The following is a 17,209-nucleotide window of genomic DNA, read 5'->3' as shown; positions in this document are numbered from 1 at the left end:
GCCCCTGCAGGTCGCCCGGGAGCGAGCGCCGGCGCGGCGGGAGCGAGCGCGGGAGACGCGGCGCGGGGGTCGGAAGTTCGCCCGGGCCGCCGCCTCCGGCTCCTTACCGGCTCCACTTTCTTGGAAAGCGCGGATCGGAGATCGGTCGCGTCCCCGGTGCCGGCCTCGCCCGAGGGGCGCGCAGCTCGCCGCGCAGCGCCCGCTTTTGTTGGAACCGGGCGCCCGGTGTGGGTGGCGGTGACCGCCCCCGGCCCCGCTCCGCCGGCTAGTGGGGAAGGGAGCGGGACACCTTCGCCGGTGCTGCAATTATCCTGCGAAGTGTGGAGAAAACACCTGGTGTCCGCTTTTTAACCCTTTCAAGTTCTTATTCGGATTAAGCAGGCAAGCTTGCTTTCCCGACTGCGATACAGGCAAGCTCGCTCTTCCTTCGCGACCAAGTTATGTCCTGTGCAGAATCTGGCCCACATCTGTGACGACGCTGCGTGCTTGTGAGGCTGCTAACTGATCTGCTTTTGCAAAGGGGGATGTGATGGTAGGATCAGCATTTGTGCAGTAGGAAGAGCGCGACTGCCATCTTCTTCATTTCCTCTGTTGCTGCGCAGGGTATTTATTTACACCCGAAGCCCGACCTACGCGCAGAGCAGTTTCTGGAGCCATACGTGTGCCGACTGCTGCGGCAGAACGCTGAGCTGCCCGCCGGAGGTCTTCGACGAGAATGCCCTGTTGATCTCCCCGCTGGCACCGCGGCGGTGATGGTGCTGTCTGTCCTGTCACCAGTTGAGCAGAGAGGTGGCAGTGCTTGGGAGCACAGTAATGTGTAAAGGCTTACCTGGCGATAGGTAAGTAGTGTCGTCTTTACATTTATTTTCAATCTGTATGGCTTTGTTTTTCCTGGTTTGAAAATGTCTTAATTCCTATCTTTTTAAGTCATGGTGTGTTTTAAGTCTGTGCCTTAATTTTAGAATTGCGAATTGAGTTGGATTATTGTTTTGCTTAAAACTGACCGGCTGCAGCTTATTCCTAATTCCTAGTGTGGGCTGATTGGGTCCAGTTTAGGAAGCTAGCCCTGCAGGTAAGCTGAGATAGCGGTCCTGAAGGCTGTGCTGGTTCTGCTGCTGTTCCTAGGAGACTCTGGTACTTTTTAGGGCCTAATTTTCCACGGACAGTCCCAGAAGTGAGAGAGCTGGGGTGCGCCTCCCATCCCCAGAGTACCCCCTTCCCTGGTCCAGTAGTCCAGTTCCTATTGGAAGATCCAGGTTCCCACAGCCGTTATGTAACCCGGCGGCGTTGGGAGGTCACAAAAGACAGGTCTGTCTGTTGTACAGAGCAGAAGTGATTCTTACTTGTGCTTTACAGTCTTGAGGTAGCGTTTACAGTCTACCTGGTAAAAAAAAATGAAATTACTTATTTGCCATGTGTCAGTCACCAAAAGGTTATGTTTGTAATTTTGGTCAGTCTACGCTCATTTTACTTCCCCACCCCAGCTGACTTGCAGTGATGTCACTGTCGTTTCTACATAACTGAGCTGAAGGGAGAGGTTGTGCCTTCCGTAACCCTGGGGCCTGGGGAACCAGAACCGGAGTCGCAGAAGGCCCGATGTGTTTCAGTAGGTGGCGCTGTGGGGGACAGGGGAGACCCAGCTCAGGTACATAAGTGGAATTGAGGGGTCAATTGAGCAGTTACTGCTTGCCCTTGCCTGAGACGTACGCTTACCGCCTGGCACCATGTTGCATTTCTGTTAGTGTATGCTTGGAGTGCCTGCCGATTACTGTTATCACAGGAGCGTGAGTGTTCTGCCCCGGCTCCATTTTCCTTTTTGGTTTTTCTTTCTTTTTTTTTTTTTTTTTTTTTTTTTGCCTTCCCATTGGAAAACGTTTGTCCTCCTGCCTAATGTCTAACCCCCATTTTGCTCCTTTACACGTTGGGTTTTTTTCACACAAGTGAGGCAAGGCTGTGTTTAAACTTGCGTGCCTGGTTTACCTTACACTTATGGCCTCACGGGTGCCACCACTTACCTAAACATACCATCAGTCTACCCCTGTGTGGCGCGGGGTTGTACTCCACTGTCAGCAACGCCCACGTCCTCGTGCGTTCATCTGTCCGTAGGCTCAGGAGCTGTGCAGGGTGGAGCTGTTACGCGGGTATGCGGACCACTGGGGCGTGATGGCTTCGGCCCCTTAGGGAGGACGCCTGAAAGGGGGTAGCTGGGTGAATGGAACCTCTAGTTTTAGTTTTTGGGGAGATCATGCATGTACCAACCCACACTCCACCAGCAGTGGAGGAGGGTGCCTTTGCCCCATAGTCTCATAAATGTTTCTTCCTGGTTAGTTTCTTCTCAATGGTGGCCGATCTTCCAGGAGTGAGAAGTCTCAGTGTGGTTTTAGTTTGTACTTCTCAATTGACCAGTAAAGCTGATTATTTTTTCATATATTTTTTAGCCATTTGTACTTTGAGAATTGTCTGTTCACTATCTGAGCTCATTTTTGATTGGTCTTTTATTTTGTGGGTCTGAATTCTTTTGCATTCTTTATGTATTCTAGGTACTGGTCTTCTGTCTGAGGGGTAGCAGGCAGCCTGTTTCACCCCTTCTGTTGGCTATCTCTTCACTCTGCTGTTTCTCAGAGTCTTCTCTTCACATTTCTGCTTTTTAAGCATTTACCACCTGGCACTTGTGTCTGAAAGCCGCTGCATTCCCGATGTTAGACATGCATTGCGGGCAGAAGCATTTCCAGGCCTCTGTGTCTTTGACTTCTTTCCCCACGCTAGAGTCGGGGTCGGCCTGAGCCCAGAGGGTCTCCGGCCAACTTGGACACTGTTTTTCTCCCTGCAGTATGTACCTAGCTCTTGGCAGAGAGAAAGAAATGGCGAGAAATCTACTTACATCTCTAACTCATGTAAGGAAATGACTTTTTATGGTCAGTTCACTTTTTAAAGATCTTTTAACCAGTTTTCTGGCATTGGTCTGATACGGTGAGAATTGATACGCAGGACAAAGACAACAGCTTTGCAAGGTTATAACTCATCCAAGAAAAGTGTGCTCACTCTGCCGTGCAGGTGCCGAAGCTAGGAAGTGTGTGAGCGTACCCAGGGGACGGGTGGTCCACATCACACCGAGCTACTCCTAGGGCCGGCCGTGGGCCCACCCTTCCCTGGGCAACTGGTGGCGCATGCTCTTTGTCCCGCCAGGACCCAGTAGTTGGTTCCACCTGCCTCTTTCAGGTGGTGTGAAGTAACTGCTGGGATCAGGCGGCTAAGTAGCAGGGCCGTCTGCCTGTGGGGCCTCTGGGCTTTCCTGGAGCCCTGGGGTGCCGCTTCTCCTGTGCCTCTGGGTGCTGTAGGTGTCTGGGTTTGGTAACAGCAGGCCTCCATAAACTAGTGATGGGCTTAGAATTGTGGTAACACTTTGGTCAGTGAAGATACGTTGTTACAGATTACTTGCTTTAGGACAGTTGAGGAAGAGGGAGGTGGCCTGACTTCTTTGAACTGTGTGAAGGCTACTAAAAAGGGCTCCGAAGTTGAAGTACCACAGAGCCTGGGCGCCGCTTCTGTCTGTTCCTCAGGCAAGCTGAGCACAGCACGGCCTCACTGTTGCCCCTTGCGTTTAGGGAGGCTGACTTATCATGGTTGTTTAAGGTTGGCGGCAGCCGCGATTATGACTGTCAGCGAGCCCGGCGCAGGTGCCCTTCCGGGTGGTCGCCGTTCATGCAGCTTGTTCTGCACTCTTGGTGGAGCTGTTGGCTTTCTGTGCGTGGTTCATTGGGAAGCCCCGTGTAGATTGCTTGGGATGTGTAAGCTGCAGGTGATGGGTGAGGAAGATCTAGGAGTAGGAGCTGTGAGTGCAGCTTGTCCTTGCTGGCGAGTGTCACTGGCCAAGCCAGGAGCTCCCAACGAGCAGGCGATAGGCCAGGCTTCACCACCACTCCAGGTTACTTTCTCAACCAGTTTTGAGAGAACTTGGAAAATTTCTGACTGCTCTTTTTTATTATCAAATTAACAAACTTAAATTATGCACATAATTTTGACACCTTAGGGTTTTTCCTCCTTATGAGAAGGGATGAAGTGGGGTGTTTTAAAAAATATTTATTTATTTATTTATTTGTTTAGTTGGTACAGGGCCTCACTGCACAGCTCAGACTTGTAGTGGTCCTACTGTTTCAGCCTCCCCGGTGCTGGGATTACAGATGTGCACCAACATGCCTGGTTTTGGTGGCTAGCATAGTTTCAGGGCTGGCCTGGGGTTCTGAAGCCAGCATGGAATGTGGTACCAGGGATCGAACTCAGGTCCTTGTGCTTGCCAGGCACTCAGACTGCCAAGCTATCTCCACAGCTCCCGAAGTGGGTTTTAATGTTACGGTATTTAAAGAGAGAAATATATATATATATATATATATATATATAAACCTTGGCATTCAGACATTGCCTAGGGTTTTTTTTTTTAATCTTAGTAGATGAAATTTCTTTTTCCAGCCTATTTGGAGGTAAAAATAATGAACTTGTAGATTGACTAATTTCAAGTTGGCATGGCATCTGGGGTTTAAAATTGTGAGCACAAGTTCAGAGGTGAATGCCTGAGGAAGAGGAAGCGGCGTGTCACGTGGCACACAGATTTCTGGAAGAATTGTGAGAACAATTCCGTGGTTTCTTTCACGCACCACGCCGAGATCAGTTGGCTTACAGCTGTGCAGCTTGGATACGTCCTTTAAAAACGGAATTCAGACGTGTGTGGGAAAATTTTGAGCGCATGTGTCGTAGTCCGAAGCATTTTTTCTCATAGCCTCACAAAAACTTAGCTTTATCTTCTCAGTTTTTTGCAGGAGGAATCAAAGATATGCTTCAAGATGACTTTTCTTGCTTGTGGTTTTTGGTCTTGTAACAGGAATTTAACAAAATGTGATTATGTAAAAGAATGTAGCTTAGCAATTTTTTCTGTTATGACTTATGCTAAGAAGGTATTTGTAGAGATCGTGTTGTGTGCCAGGTGTCTCACAGGAGCAGCGGCCAGGAAAGATATGGCCCCTACTTCTTTCAAGCTTTCTAGTTTAAGGTGGCTAAACAGATAATGAATTAAGTCAACAAAATGCTAGTTTAAAGCAGTGATAGATACAGTCCTATTGGGGGTGACTTTCCCATCTGAGTGGCGAGGAGGGCCTCATGGAAGACTTCCAGAACTGAGAATAAAATAAAAAGAGAGCAGTGGTGAGGCTCTGTGGCATAGAGGGTGGCCCGTGCGAAGGCCCGTGGCCGACGCAAGCTGGCTTTGTGAGACCTGAGACAGTCTCGGGGGCAGTGTTAGGAGGACTTCACAAACCACAGGTGGAAGACGGTTCTTTTATTTTGCACGAAGTGGGAGCTACCAGAAGATACGTGACCCTAGGAGGATCGGGCTGGGGTCTGCAGCTTTGCACACTCGCTTGGCTTCAGCCCTGTGGAGAGCTGATCGCTGGGGAAACGGGGAGCCTGGAGCCGCTCACAAAGCTGCTGCGGCGACCAGTGCCACTTGGAGTGGAAGAAAGCAGGGAGACAGAGGGCTTTGGTGTGCGCCGGATTCCAAATTTCTCCCTTCCTAACACGGCTGACTGGGGACTCACCACCATTTTCTGTGACACAGAGAGAGCAGCCTGCCAGAAGGGCACATGCCTGCTTCGACAGGGTCGTGCCTCCTGGTTGTGAGGCCCGAGCAGAAGATGTCAACAGCTGGTGTGCTCGGGAGATAAATGGTCTTGCCAACTTGTATTTTATTTCTACCTGAGTTGAACAAGTCACATCTTGCTCCTGGAAGGAACATAAAGAGGAAGGTCTTGCCTGGCAGACCCTCCCACCTCGAGCTTGGAAGATGCTCTAGAAAGCCCTGCCAGGGAGAAGTGGCCCAGCGATGCTTAAGAACCTGTGGAGGAGGACTTGCTTTCTTTGCCTCCCTGTGGTCTCTTGACTCTTGGTGTCTTGGGGACCAGCAGGCTGGAAAGCTGGAGGGGCTGTGTCCCAGAGGAACCGCAGACCTGAGCATGTTCGGGTTTGGGCAGGGTCCAGCGGGCCCTGCTCTTGGGCCAGGGTGCTAGTGACAGCCATCTTTCCCTCTGTTAAGTTCCTGGGAGCAGGGCAGGCTTTGGAAGCTCAGTCTGTCGCGGGAGCCTGGGCCAGTGCAGGTACAGCCAGCGGCGGATCCGCAGCTCCCACAGCAGGCAGGTCTCGCGACTGATTCCACATGTGGAGCCGCTCTGTGTGAACCGACTTGGTTTCCTCAGCCACCAAGGGGCCTGGCTGTGCTCCTTCTCTCCTGCAGCCCTTGTGGCACTTCGTGGAGAGGTGCTGCTTGCAGAATGCAGAGTCCTAGGCCAAGGTTAGCTGCTCTCCCGTCTTCCCACCACGAGGCGCTCACGTGCTTCCACTTGGTCGCCTCCGTTCTCATCTTGTGGGTCTTGGGACAGACGTCAGTTTTTCATTCTCCCTGACTGCTGCTGCTCACGCAGTACCTGCTGCAGCCACTCTGTTTCCTGTCATCCAGTTTTAATTGCCTCACCGTCTTCACCCTGACTCAAATCCTGCCTCGTGCTTCTGTGTGGAAGGTGCAGTTCCCAAGCTGAAGTGTCCTCTGGCTCGTCCGGTGCTGTGTGCTCCGTGGCTGGAAACGTGGCCGGCCACATGGCACCTGCCACACAGGCACGCCCTTAGTCGCAGGTGTGGCCCTGAGACGCAGCTGCCACCCTGTGCCCCAGCAGTGATCTGGTCTCCTTTGGCTTTGTCCTCTGAGAAGGCAGCTTCCAGCCGAGCTGTGCGTTCCTGAGGTCGGGACGCAGGTTCAGAGTGGGCTGGGGTAGCTTGCTTGGGACCAAGGGCTTGGAGGGGAGGAGGCAGTCGTATCTGCAACGCAGGCCTCTTGGAGTAGCAAAACAGGCTTATTGTTTTGCTTTGGCTGCTCAGAGTGTCTCTTGCTTACCCTGTAAGCTGGATGTCACTGAGGCCTGTCTAAGGCCTGAGATCCTAGTGATAGGCACCCAACTTGTTATATAAAAACCACAGGCATGGAGACAGCAAGGAAATGCAGCATATGCGAACGTGGCTGATGCTTGCTAAGCTGCCCTGGCCTCCCTGGAGCCAGAACTGCTGTATTCTCCCAACATGAGCTGGGGCTGTCGCTTGCCGGGACACTGTCAGCTTGCCTCTGGACTGTGGGTCGTGTCCTTGTTTTCTGCTAAATTCTTTACTCTGGTAGGACATGTCATACCATGACTTGGTGTGCTGGTTTTGGTACTATCGGTATTTTTCAGAAGAAATCATATTCATTTCAGAAACCAGATTATTTATGTATTTTTCTCTGTGTTTTTTCTTTTCCATATTGCTTGGGGTTTTTTTATTTTATAGAGAAAAAACCAATTAGAACAATGATACAGAATTTCAAAACCAGACAGTAGGAGAGTAACAATGGTTAATACATTACCTAAGGGCCTGCGAGATAGCTCAGTGGACTATAAGCCTGCTTAGGCAAGTGCAGGGACCGGGGTTTGATCCCCGGCGCCACATGTCGTGCCCACCCCAGTGCCAGTGACTGAGTCTGGGTGTGGTGGCGCACACCTGTAATCCCAGTGCTGAGGAGGCTGAGATGAGGATCACTGGGAGTCTGAGCGCATAGTGAGACCCTGGACCAAATACATTAAAAAATAAAAACAAGGCGTATTGTTATCTTCAGAGTAGTTGCTCAGATTACAAGATTTAAGTATAAAAATTTGATCAGACAATATAAGCACAGCCTCTCCTTTTCCATGAACTAATAGAAATTAATACTGTATGTAACTTCTTAACTACTTTTATGTGTCTATGGATGTATATATATGTAAATTATATATTTATTTTTTCTTTTCCCTTCTTTTTTTCTTTCCTCATCCATGTTTCTCTTTCCTTTTTAATAGTTTCTTCCCATTTTCCAATATCTATTATAAATTTTGGATCTTGTTTACTCTTTCAGCTTCTTATACTAGGAAGACAATAAGATATTTACAGATGCGAATATGATTCATTTCACTTAAGGGTATGGTCTCAAGCTGCATCCATTTACCTCTAAAAGTTTCAAGTTTATCTTTCTTTATAGCTACTTAGTACTTCATTGCATACAAAGGCCACATTTCTTTATGCATTCCTCTGATGGTTGGCGTTTGGGTTGTTCCTAAGCCGTAGCTATGACACATTGTGCTACTGCAAACATGGGTGCACATTTCTACACTGATTTCTGCAGCAGTTGTACCAGTCTGTACTCCCGCCAACGGTAGAGAAGGGTCCCCGTGTCTCCACAGCCCTCCAGCATTCGTTGCTGGTTGACGGCCGTTCTTTCTGGGCTGAGATGGAATCTCAGTGTTTTGTTTTTACATTTTTGTCTCTTGAGTGACCAGTGACGCTGAACGTTTTTTCATGTATTTATTGCCACTTGTGTTTCTTATGAAGCTCGTATTCACCTCAGATGCCCACTTTTGGATTGGCTCTTCGCATTTGGGGAGTCTGACTTTTTTCCGTTCTTTATACGTTCTAGATATAAGTCCTTTGTCTGAGGGACAGTGGGATAAAATTTTTCCTACTCTGTGGGTTGTCTTTGCACTCTTGGTGATTTATTTTGATGTGTGAAAGCTTTTTAATAAAGTCAGATCTCGGCTGATTCTCCGCTTGCTTATTGATAGTAGGTCTTCATGTGATGTTTGGTAAACACGGTGCCAGAGCTTATCCCGGCCCTGGGGCAGAGCTGGAGTGTGTCTTCGGTCACCACACTGTGCAGAGTGGTGTGTTAGTTGTTTCCATCGTGGTCGAAAATTAATACTTGGAAGTTGGCCCTTAGCAGAGCCAGGAAATCCCAGGGAGTCCTGCTAGTGCTTCTGTGCTTGGATGACAGTCAGAACGAGGTGACTTTGGGTCATTGTGCGCTTGAATGCAATGAGGGGACTTTCACAAAGTCCTTTTCGTGTACTGCTGTACTTACTGTGCTGCTTTAAATGGTCACTGACTGGAATGTTGTGGGTTTTGATAATCGGATGCTTTTCTGCCTGATAAGTTTTGTTCTTGCTCAGTGATCACGAAGGGAGGAGAGACGCAGTTGTGCTGGCTTGTATGTGGGTAGTCACGGTGCTCGGTGCAGTGTTGTTGGCTGCATTGTGAGCCAAACGTGCAACCATAGGCCATTTCACTCTGCTTCAGCTAATGCGGCCGTGGTCTTGGTGGAGGAGGGGTGGCTGTTCTAACTTTGTTCACTAGCCTACTTAAGATTTTCTAATTGGTTGTGTATCAGCTCTTTTGGGGGAGTATTACCACCATAGAAGTACATATTTTGTGGATAGTTGGGATATTTGTTTAGGTAGTGATAGAGGAGATTTGTGGTCCCTGTATTGTTTGGAAGTTATTTTTAGATGAATTTTCCTTAGAAGCCATGGGAGTGCCACACGTGTGGACTGTGTATGTGTGCATGTGTGTGTGTGCACACGTGTATGTGTGTAGTGCCCAGCAGTGCAATAATCACAATAGCCCCAGATTTTCCAGTTAGAAGTAGTTCTGTCATTGCATGAATGTGAAATGTGATTCAACTCATGTGGCTTGATTTGCTCATCTGATTTCTTCTACAGGGGAAATTTTTCCTCTCAGAATTCTCTAGCTCAGATTGACCTGTTTTGGTTGTTAATCTCCTGTTGCTGTTTTCACAAACCTTTTGCAGAGTAAATTCCATGGGAAGCATTCTATTGCCTAGGTGCTGCGAGTTAGCCATGAGGAGACTGCGTCACAGGGCCTTTTAATTAAGCATACCAACCAGCACGTTATCAAATATGCTTGCACATTTTGTGCATGAAATGCTCAATGCCGCCGTCTTACCATGGACTCTTTACTTTGTCTGCTAGTATTAATCCATATGTCTATGCTAGTCGGGTTCTACAGACAAACAGACCAGCAGAGAAGCATATAAGAAGAGATTTACTCTAAGGAATTGCCATGCAGGTAGGGAGGTGGAGAGGCCCGGGCTCTAGGGTCCTCCAGCTGGAGACCCAGGGCAGGTATCGCTTTGCTCTTCTGCTTGGGTCTCCCCCCAGCGGTGGAGCCAGGGTGTCCACTTCACCCAGCCCCCAAGCTGATGCTAATGTCAGCTAAGCACTCACAGCCCCAGCCAAAGCTAATGTTTAACAGAATATATGGGTGCCTCATAGCTTAGTGGAGTTGACACACAGCACTAACCACCACATACCTGTAGTGTAATCAAAATGTCTCAGTAATTAGGTAAGCTGTTTTCAAAACATTTCATAAAGTACACTTTCCCCAGGCCATTTACGTGTACTACCTCCCAGAGTGAGCACGCGGGCTCCTCCTCTTCAAGTCTTGCTCTTCCAGCGGTTTTCTTTACTCTTTTTATTCACTAGTAGCACTGCCCTTCTCCCGGCTTGGCCCGCGGGTCCTTCCTTGGCTCAGTGGATCACGGCATCGCATGATGATCTCTTCATTTTGTTCATGTATCTTCTGTGAAACAGTGAGTGACCTGGGATGGAGGCGGTCGCTGTGTTTTCCCATGGCGAGCATCGCTTGTGGGAGGGAGAGTGGTGTCTTGTGGCATCTCCTCCCTGCTCGGCGTGGCCTGTCCGATTGCATGTGGAGGGGACCTTTACAGCCCCAGACGCTTGATGTAGCATGGTGAGGTTTTCCCCTAACACAACTTAAAGTTCCAAGTGACAGCAGTTGCTTTAATAACGTGATAATTTCATCTGATTGTAGGCACAGTTTATTGTTTAACATGGTGACTTAAGAGGGAACTCAATGCTCTATCGATTTAACGAACACACTTGATTATTTGCAGCTGCCTTGTCCCTTTGGCACGCGACCAGTCGCAGCAGTGGTGCTGACACCGAGGCACAGACCTCTTCTAGGGTCAGCGTGAGCCCTGCGCTGCTCTCAGCACTTGCCCGGTACTCTTTGGTAAGGAACTCTGGTAGCCAGGTAAAGCCTGGTGACCGTGTCATCTTGCAGTTGCAATAGTTGATGGTTTTCTGCTTGCATGTAGTTTTAAATTTGCTTTCTCAGACATGCAGCTTCAAGAGGTAAAGAACTGAACAGTTTTATTATAAGTAAAGAAATTTTTCTGTGAGTTTACTTTTAAACTTACCTAAAATTTTGACCATTTTTAGGCCTGTTCCTGGGTGGGACAGGAGTTACTTGAACCTAGAATTGACCGCAGGAGCAGTGTAGGGAACCGGAGACCCAGGGAACTGGAAGTCACAGGCAGCCACGTGGCCAGCTGACGTGGCTGTAGCAGAGTCTGCGAAGGTCGATCGTGGTCATTATCAAAACCTAGCCCAGGGTTTACCTGGAAACCTGACCTAAAGCGAAATGGACTGGGTCCAAGAGCGTGCAGAGCTGAATTCTCTCACCGAGAACCTCTCACCACTAACTGGCCTTCTTTCCCCAGAACAAGAGTCCACCGCTGAGGCAGGTGACACGGCAGTTAGTGATGCTAGTCAGTGACACCTCGTCTCTCCTTCCACTTCCTAGTCAAAGAGTACTTGAGTGCTTGGTGCATGCAGGTGCCCCATGTTGGGAGCCTGGGTACGCACGTGGAGTCACATCTTCCCTCACGCTGACCCAACAGGCCCTCCACGCACGTGGAACTCTGCCCTTGGTAGAGCTTCGCCTTCAGTTATCTCTTAGTGGGATTCACTTCCTTGGGTTCTGAGCCCCGACTGACTGCCCGATGTCGCGGCATCTAAGTGTGCTCCCAGGCGCTTTGGACTTGTGCACCCTCCAGAAGGCCCACTGCCCCTGCAAACACAGCTCACAGGTCTTGGTGGTGTCTGTAGAAAGGAGGGATGCAGCGAAAGTTACTTCTCTTTTATTACTGGAGGAAAGCGAGGCGTTAGTGCTTTTCTGCCTTCAGAAACTTTCTGGTGTTTGTCACCCCTCTGCTGTGGTCTGAACGTTTTTGTCCTCCCAGAAGTCAGTGAGTAAATTAAAATCTAATATCAAAGGAGCTGGTATTAACACACTGGGGCTTTGGGAAGCCGTGAGGCATCAGGAGGACAGAGCCCTCCTACTGGGGTTCATGCGTTAGTAAAAAGGCTGGAGAAAGCTCCTCAGCTCCCTGCTCTCCCCACCCCAGTTACACAACGAAGGACACAGTGAGAAGTCACCATTCGTGAGTCATGAAATGGTTCCTCACCAGATAACATGAAGACACCTTCAGAACTGTGAGAAATAAATTCCCGTTTATAACCTCCCAGCTTTTATAGTACTTTTTAATAACTGGAAGGAATTAAAGCAACCTCTTGAGCAAGAAGTAATTCAAATAGAATGTTACATCCAAAGGTATCTTTCTTTGAATTTTGATGTGTAAAATAATAAAACTCTTCAAAAACCTTTTGTTCTGCCAACAAGAAGATAATTTCTTTTTCTTTTTTTTTTTTTTTTTTTTTTTTTTTGCGGAACTGGGGATTGAACTCAGGTCTTTGCGCTTGCCAGGGAAGCGCTTATTCTACTGAGCCATCTCCCTGGCCCCCAGAAAATAATTTCTTCAAACCATGTAAGACAATACAGTAACAAGGGCCGGCCAAATAGCTCAGCAGATTAAAGCGCCTTCAAGCAGGTGCAGGGGTTGGGGGTTAATATAAAAAATGAAGTAGTTTGAAAGAAGTATGCAAAAATCACTTAACATTTTATATTCATTTCCTGTTAAATGACAATATTTTGATGTACTATTGTTGACATTAATTTGCCCTAATTATTTCCCTACCTTTCCGTGTCATCTGCACTGGTGGTTGCTTTACAGTCCCACAGGGAGCTTCCATGCTAGGCTCCACCGTTCCTTCATTTTACTCCACAGCCTTGGCAGCATTCTGAACCCATACTGTTAAGCAGATGGTTGTGTACTGGTAGGAAAAAAAAGCAGTAGTAATTAAAAGCGAGAATAGTCTTACTAAGAATGAATCATGCCAAGCTGACTTTATTTATTTTTCCTTTCAATAGGTTACTAGGGTAGAAGATAGGAATAGCTCTGTAGGGTTGGATTTCTACGGCACACTTGAGTGTCTCGGACAAGCATGAGGGCCATCTGGAGAACAGAGTGGCGTGTGGCACTGGAGCTGCCACTGGTCAGGTAGCCTCAGTTCTCAGGGTACTGAGTGTTGATCGCCAGGTCAGGAACAGCTGGGGGAGGGGCTCCTGCACTTCCTGGAGCTTGCTGCGTTTCAGAGAGTGAGGAATGACAAGTGACTGGCTGCTGAGGCCGTCACGGCTGCCCAGAGCTTTAGGTGTTCACCAGGTTGTGCCTCATGGGTCATGTTCAGCGGAGGGGCCTGGAGTTCACTCACTGAAGGTGTTGATTGGGTGCCTTTGTGGTCAGGCACTTGATAAGGTGACAAGAAGAAAGTCTGCAAGATGTTGTCCCTGAACTCATAATTTTGTCTTGAGTCAAGAAACCTCTTAAAAGTCACGGCGCATGTGGTAGGCAGTACACCGAGAGAGGCACGTGTGCGAGAGTGTTGCGGTGGGCATGGCGTCAGGCGTTGCGGGGTATCTTGCCCAGATCTGCATGGGTGGTGACAAGATTCCACAGGATTCCGATTTCGTACTCTTACCACAGAAAAAGGCTCTGTATTAGCTGGTCTGAAACTAAAAGCATTATCTTTAATTATGCGCATTCAGCCACTTCCCATACAGTTGTTTATGTGAAATTTTCCTACATCTGTGGTAGAAAGCTTGGTGACCATTTCTTTGAGAAATTTTCAGGACAAAATCCTCCAGATCACATGCACTTTTGGAGCTTTATTGAGCCATGCACTGGTGTAGCCTTCAAAAGGGTACTTCTCAGGAAACATTCTGACAAACTCACAGAGCACCTAGCTGGCAACTTCCCTGCAGGTGCTTCGGCCTTACCCAGAGCTGGGAACCCACTGAGCTCGAGAGGCCTGTGTGCGCTACAAGATGCTTTCAAGGCTTAGCCTGGTCCCCCATGATTGGCTTCCCTCAGCTTGATCTTCTGAACACCTTCTCAGTGGCACGGGCCAGCTCTAGCAGGCAAAGGGCCGCGCTAGACCCTCCCAGCGTCCATCCTTGCATGACTGTAGCTCTCACCTCTGTTTTGGGTTCATTTTGGCCAGCGGATTTTCCAGAGATGCCGCGCAGCATCTCTTCCTGCTTACTTAGTAGCTGCTCACGCGTTACTGCGCAGTGTGATTTATACTTCACATAGCTTTGAATATCTTACAAAAATGCAGTGTGGTTAATTTGATTAAAAATAGAATTAAACTTAGGCAAGACCAAGACACCACTGTAGCTACTTGGTAGGAGTTATGCCCAGTTTCTTCTCATCTAAACCTTAGTGTTCTTTGCTTATGTTTTTTTCTCTGTCCTCAAATTCTTATTTTCTGTATCTCTCTGACTTTATTACATTTTTCTTGAAAATATCTCATATATTTTTGAGGAAGAATGTGGAGTTTAGAATCAAATAGAGGCTTAATGTCATTTTTGATCTCTAAGTTGGTTCTGATTGAACTCTAAACAAAGAAGATAGAAATAAGGTATATATATATATATTCACAAAGATTTTTTTTTTTTTTTTTGCTGGCTCAGGATGCCTCAAGGGCAGGTCTGGTAAGGCCTGAGGATCTGGGGATCAAACCACGGAATCCTGAGCCTGACTGCTTTGCTTAAGCAGGCACCTAAACACCCAAGCTCATGGGCAGGCCCCCAAAGTGTATTTCCTTTTTTTTTTTTTTTTGGTGGAACCAGGGATTGAACTCAGGTCCTTGTGCTTGCCAGGCAAGTGCTTATTCTACTGAGCCATCTCCCCAGCCCAAGAAGCTATATCTTTGACCTTGATGAAACTTTAGTATTAAACATTTCAAAGTATCTACTTTAAATTTTTATTTCCTTGTGTATTTACTGGGTAGATGAGAAAATTTATTTAAGGGTGGCATTTCCCTATTCAGAATTTAAAATTCTATTGTCTTAGTGGAAAATAGTTTCCTTAAGATCGCTGGATGATCTCTTCTGAGTAGAGAGATAATCTCCAAGGTGGTCTGGCGGGGGCCGTAGCCTGTCGCCCATGTGCACACTTGGATGGTTTCAGTGCATGGCAGCAGCGACCCCTCCTGTGCCCGCGGAGGACACTGGGGGGGAGCATGTGAGATGGTCGCACTGCCTCCTGCAGCAACTTGCAGCATTGTGTCACTGTTCAGTTCCAGTGACCATGCACTCAAATAAGCTGGCAATTTTGAGCAGCTCAGGTTCTGGACTTCTGTGTTAGGAATGCTCAGCTGTCAGTTCTGTGTAGGCATTCCAAAATCTGAAGAAAGCTGAAATCGGGAATGCGGTGTGGCCCAAGCATTTCAGAGAAGGGTATTCGACCAGTAGTGCGGCCCCATTTTAGTAGTGCAGATCGGCAGAGAGGTAAGATGGGCTTTTCTTATCAAGGGATTTCTCACAGTGCTGAGCAGGGGGCAAATGCCTGACCCTATGGGATCTTTACTCTCAGTGGATCTAAGATGAAATACTGTAATAGGAATTTCAAGACCAGTGTAAGTACGAAGGTGGGGGAGTTACCGTGTGTTCTTGGGCCTGCGCTGAGCACTCGTGTGGTACTGGTGGAGTGTGTGTGTCCTTTGTTGTCCTGTCCACATGCGTGCTCGGGGCCTGACACATTCTTCTGGGGGTGAATCACTAGGTATTGACAAAACAAGAAAGGTACTAGTAAGGTGGAGGAGTTGGTGGATTGTGTGAGTTCTTCACATTGCCAAACTCAAACCCACGATGGGAAGCAGAGAGGGGCAGGTGCCATCCTAGGGCAGGTCTCGGGTGAGCTGCCCAGCGTGGGCTGTGTGTGCAGGGGGCTCATGTGGTTGCAGGCAGGGGCTCAGGATCAGTAGTGCTGGACGGTCGCCCTGTCCTGTGGCTTTATCCTGCCGCAGTCCACTTCACCCCTAAGCTACAGTTGTTATTTTATTTTTAACACCATCTCTTTTACTTCTCATTTTCGGTTTATTTCATCGTGCCTTAGAGGCTGTCGGCCGCTCTGTGGTAGACTTCACAGTCTATTCAGGGCTCTCTCAAGGGCACAGTGTTGAAAAATAAGGTCACTTCTCCCTTAACACTGAAATAAACTGATAAATGCCTGTAAACAGCGCGCAGGAGGAGTGAAGTCGATTCCTTCCGTGCTGAGACGTTCCTTTCTGTGCTGCCCGTGTGACTGCGACGCGGGCCTCCCGCGAAGGGGACTGACTGCACATTCGTCTGTCCTGGTGTCTGCCCGGGAGGAGGTGTGCTTTACCTTCTGTTCTCTTGGGCTTGGAAAAAGTCCAGGCAAAACTGGAATGTCGGGGCTGAGTTAGCCCAGCAGACAGCAGTTCTTCATCCGGGAACACTCCAGCGGTCCTGTGGGCCCAGGAGGAGCAGTATTCCTGAGGGCTCGTGGGATCGGAGGGTGACGCATCTGTCCAGGTCACCTTAGGAGCCCTGGAGCAGGCCCTGCTTTGCACAGGCAGCTTAGCAGGACTGGAAAGACTGTTCAAACAGCCTGCCAGCTGTTCTGCCTCACGAGGTCTAGGAAGGCCCACGCAGTGTGCTTTCTCGCAGGTCTCCTGGCCGCGCAGTTGCCTGGGCCGAGCTGCAGGGCAGAGGGGCTCAGCGCCAGACCCGGGGGCCCAGGCCCGGCCTCAGAGGTCCTGCCAGCAGGGAGGGCTATGGAGGTCGTGTCTGCGGGAAAAGCGCCCCCGGACAGAGGTGGCGGCCCCTGATGGCTTGGGCTGTAGCCTCTCCTCAGGCGCCCCCAAGGCGGTCCTGAATCTCCCCTAATTTTAAATATGTTTCTTCGTACAATACCTTATATATTTGTTTTCCTCAGTCATTTTCCACTTGCCTGTAGTCTGTGTAGGTTTTCATATTTAAAGTGTAATTGTCAGTTATAATTTGCTTTGGGGGATCTTGTATTGAAAATACTACATACTTAGAAGCAATCCTATGACCTTTATTTTATTTTAAAAGAAAATGTATTTCATAGCATATATTTGTGATTTTTAAAAATGTAATGATAGAATTTATTAACATCAATACTTTGACCCTGAAAATATACTTATTTCCTTCAGTTTGAAAAATGTTGTTACAAAACAATGTTTTTCATAGAATTATAATTTTTTAGCAGATAAGTTTTGTTTTTAATGTACATTAATTTTATATTCTAGGAATTTTTTATCAAAAATTCATACATATT

General features: G+C 48.2%; 1 non-coding gene across 1 annotated transcript in view; it reads left to right on the top strand.

Moving 5' to 3' along the window:
• The first annotated feature begins 230 nt into the window (after positions 1 to 230).
• LOC105742465 overlaps positions 231 to 17,209 on the top strand; it is a 146,954-nt gene continuing 129,975 nt past the window's right edge. The window contains exon 1 of the transcript XR_002821544.1: positions 231 to 839. This is a non-coding gene — a transcript (uncharacterized LOC105742465). The remainder of the gene's footprint in view (positions 840 to 17,209) is intronic.

The sequence above is a fragment of the Octodon degus genome, unplaced genomic scaffold, assembly GCF_000260255.1.
Source record: "Octodon degus isolate 3935 unplaced genomic scaffold, OctDeg1.0 scaffold00054, whole genome shotgun sequence".
In the NCBI taxonomy this organism is placed as follows: domain Eukaryota; kingdom Metazoa; phylum Chordata; class Mammalia; order Rodentia; family Octodontidae; genus Octodon; species Octodon degus.
Note: the sequence above shows the minus strand (reverse complement) of the source record. Positions and strands in the feature narration are given on the sequence as shown.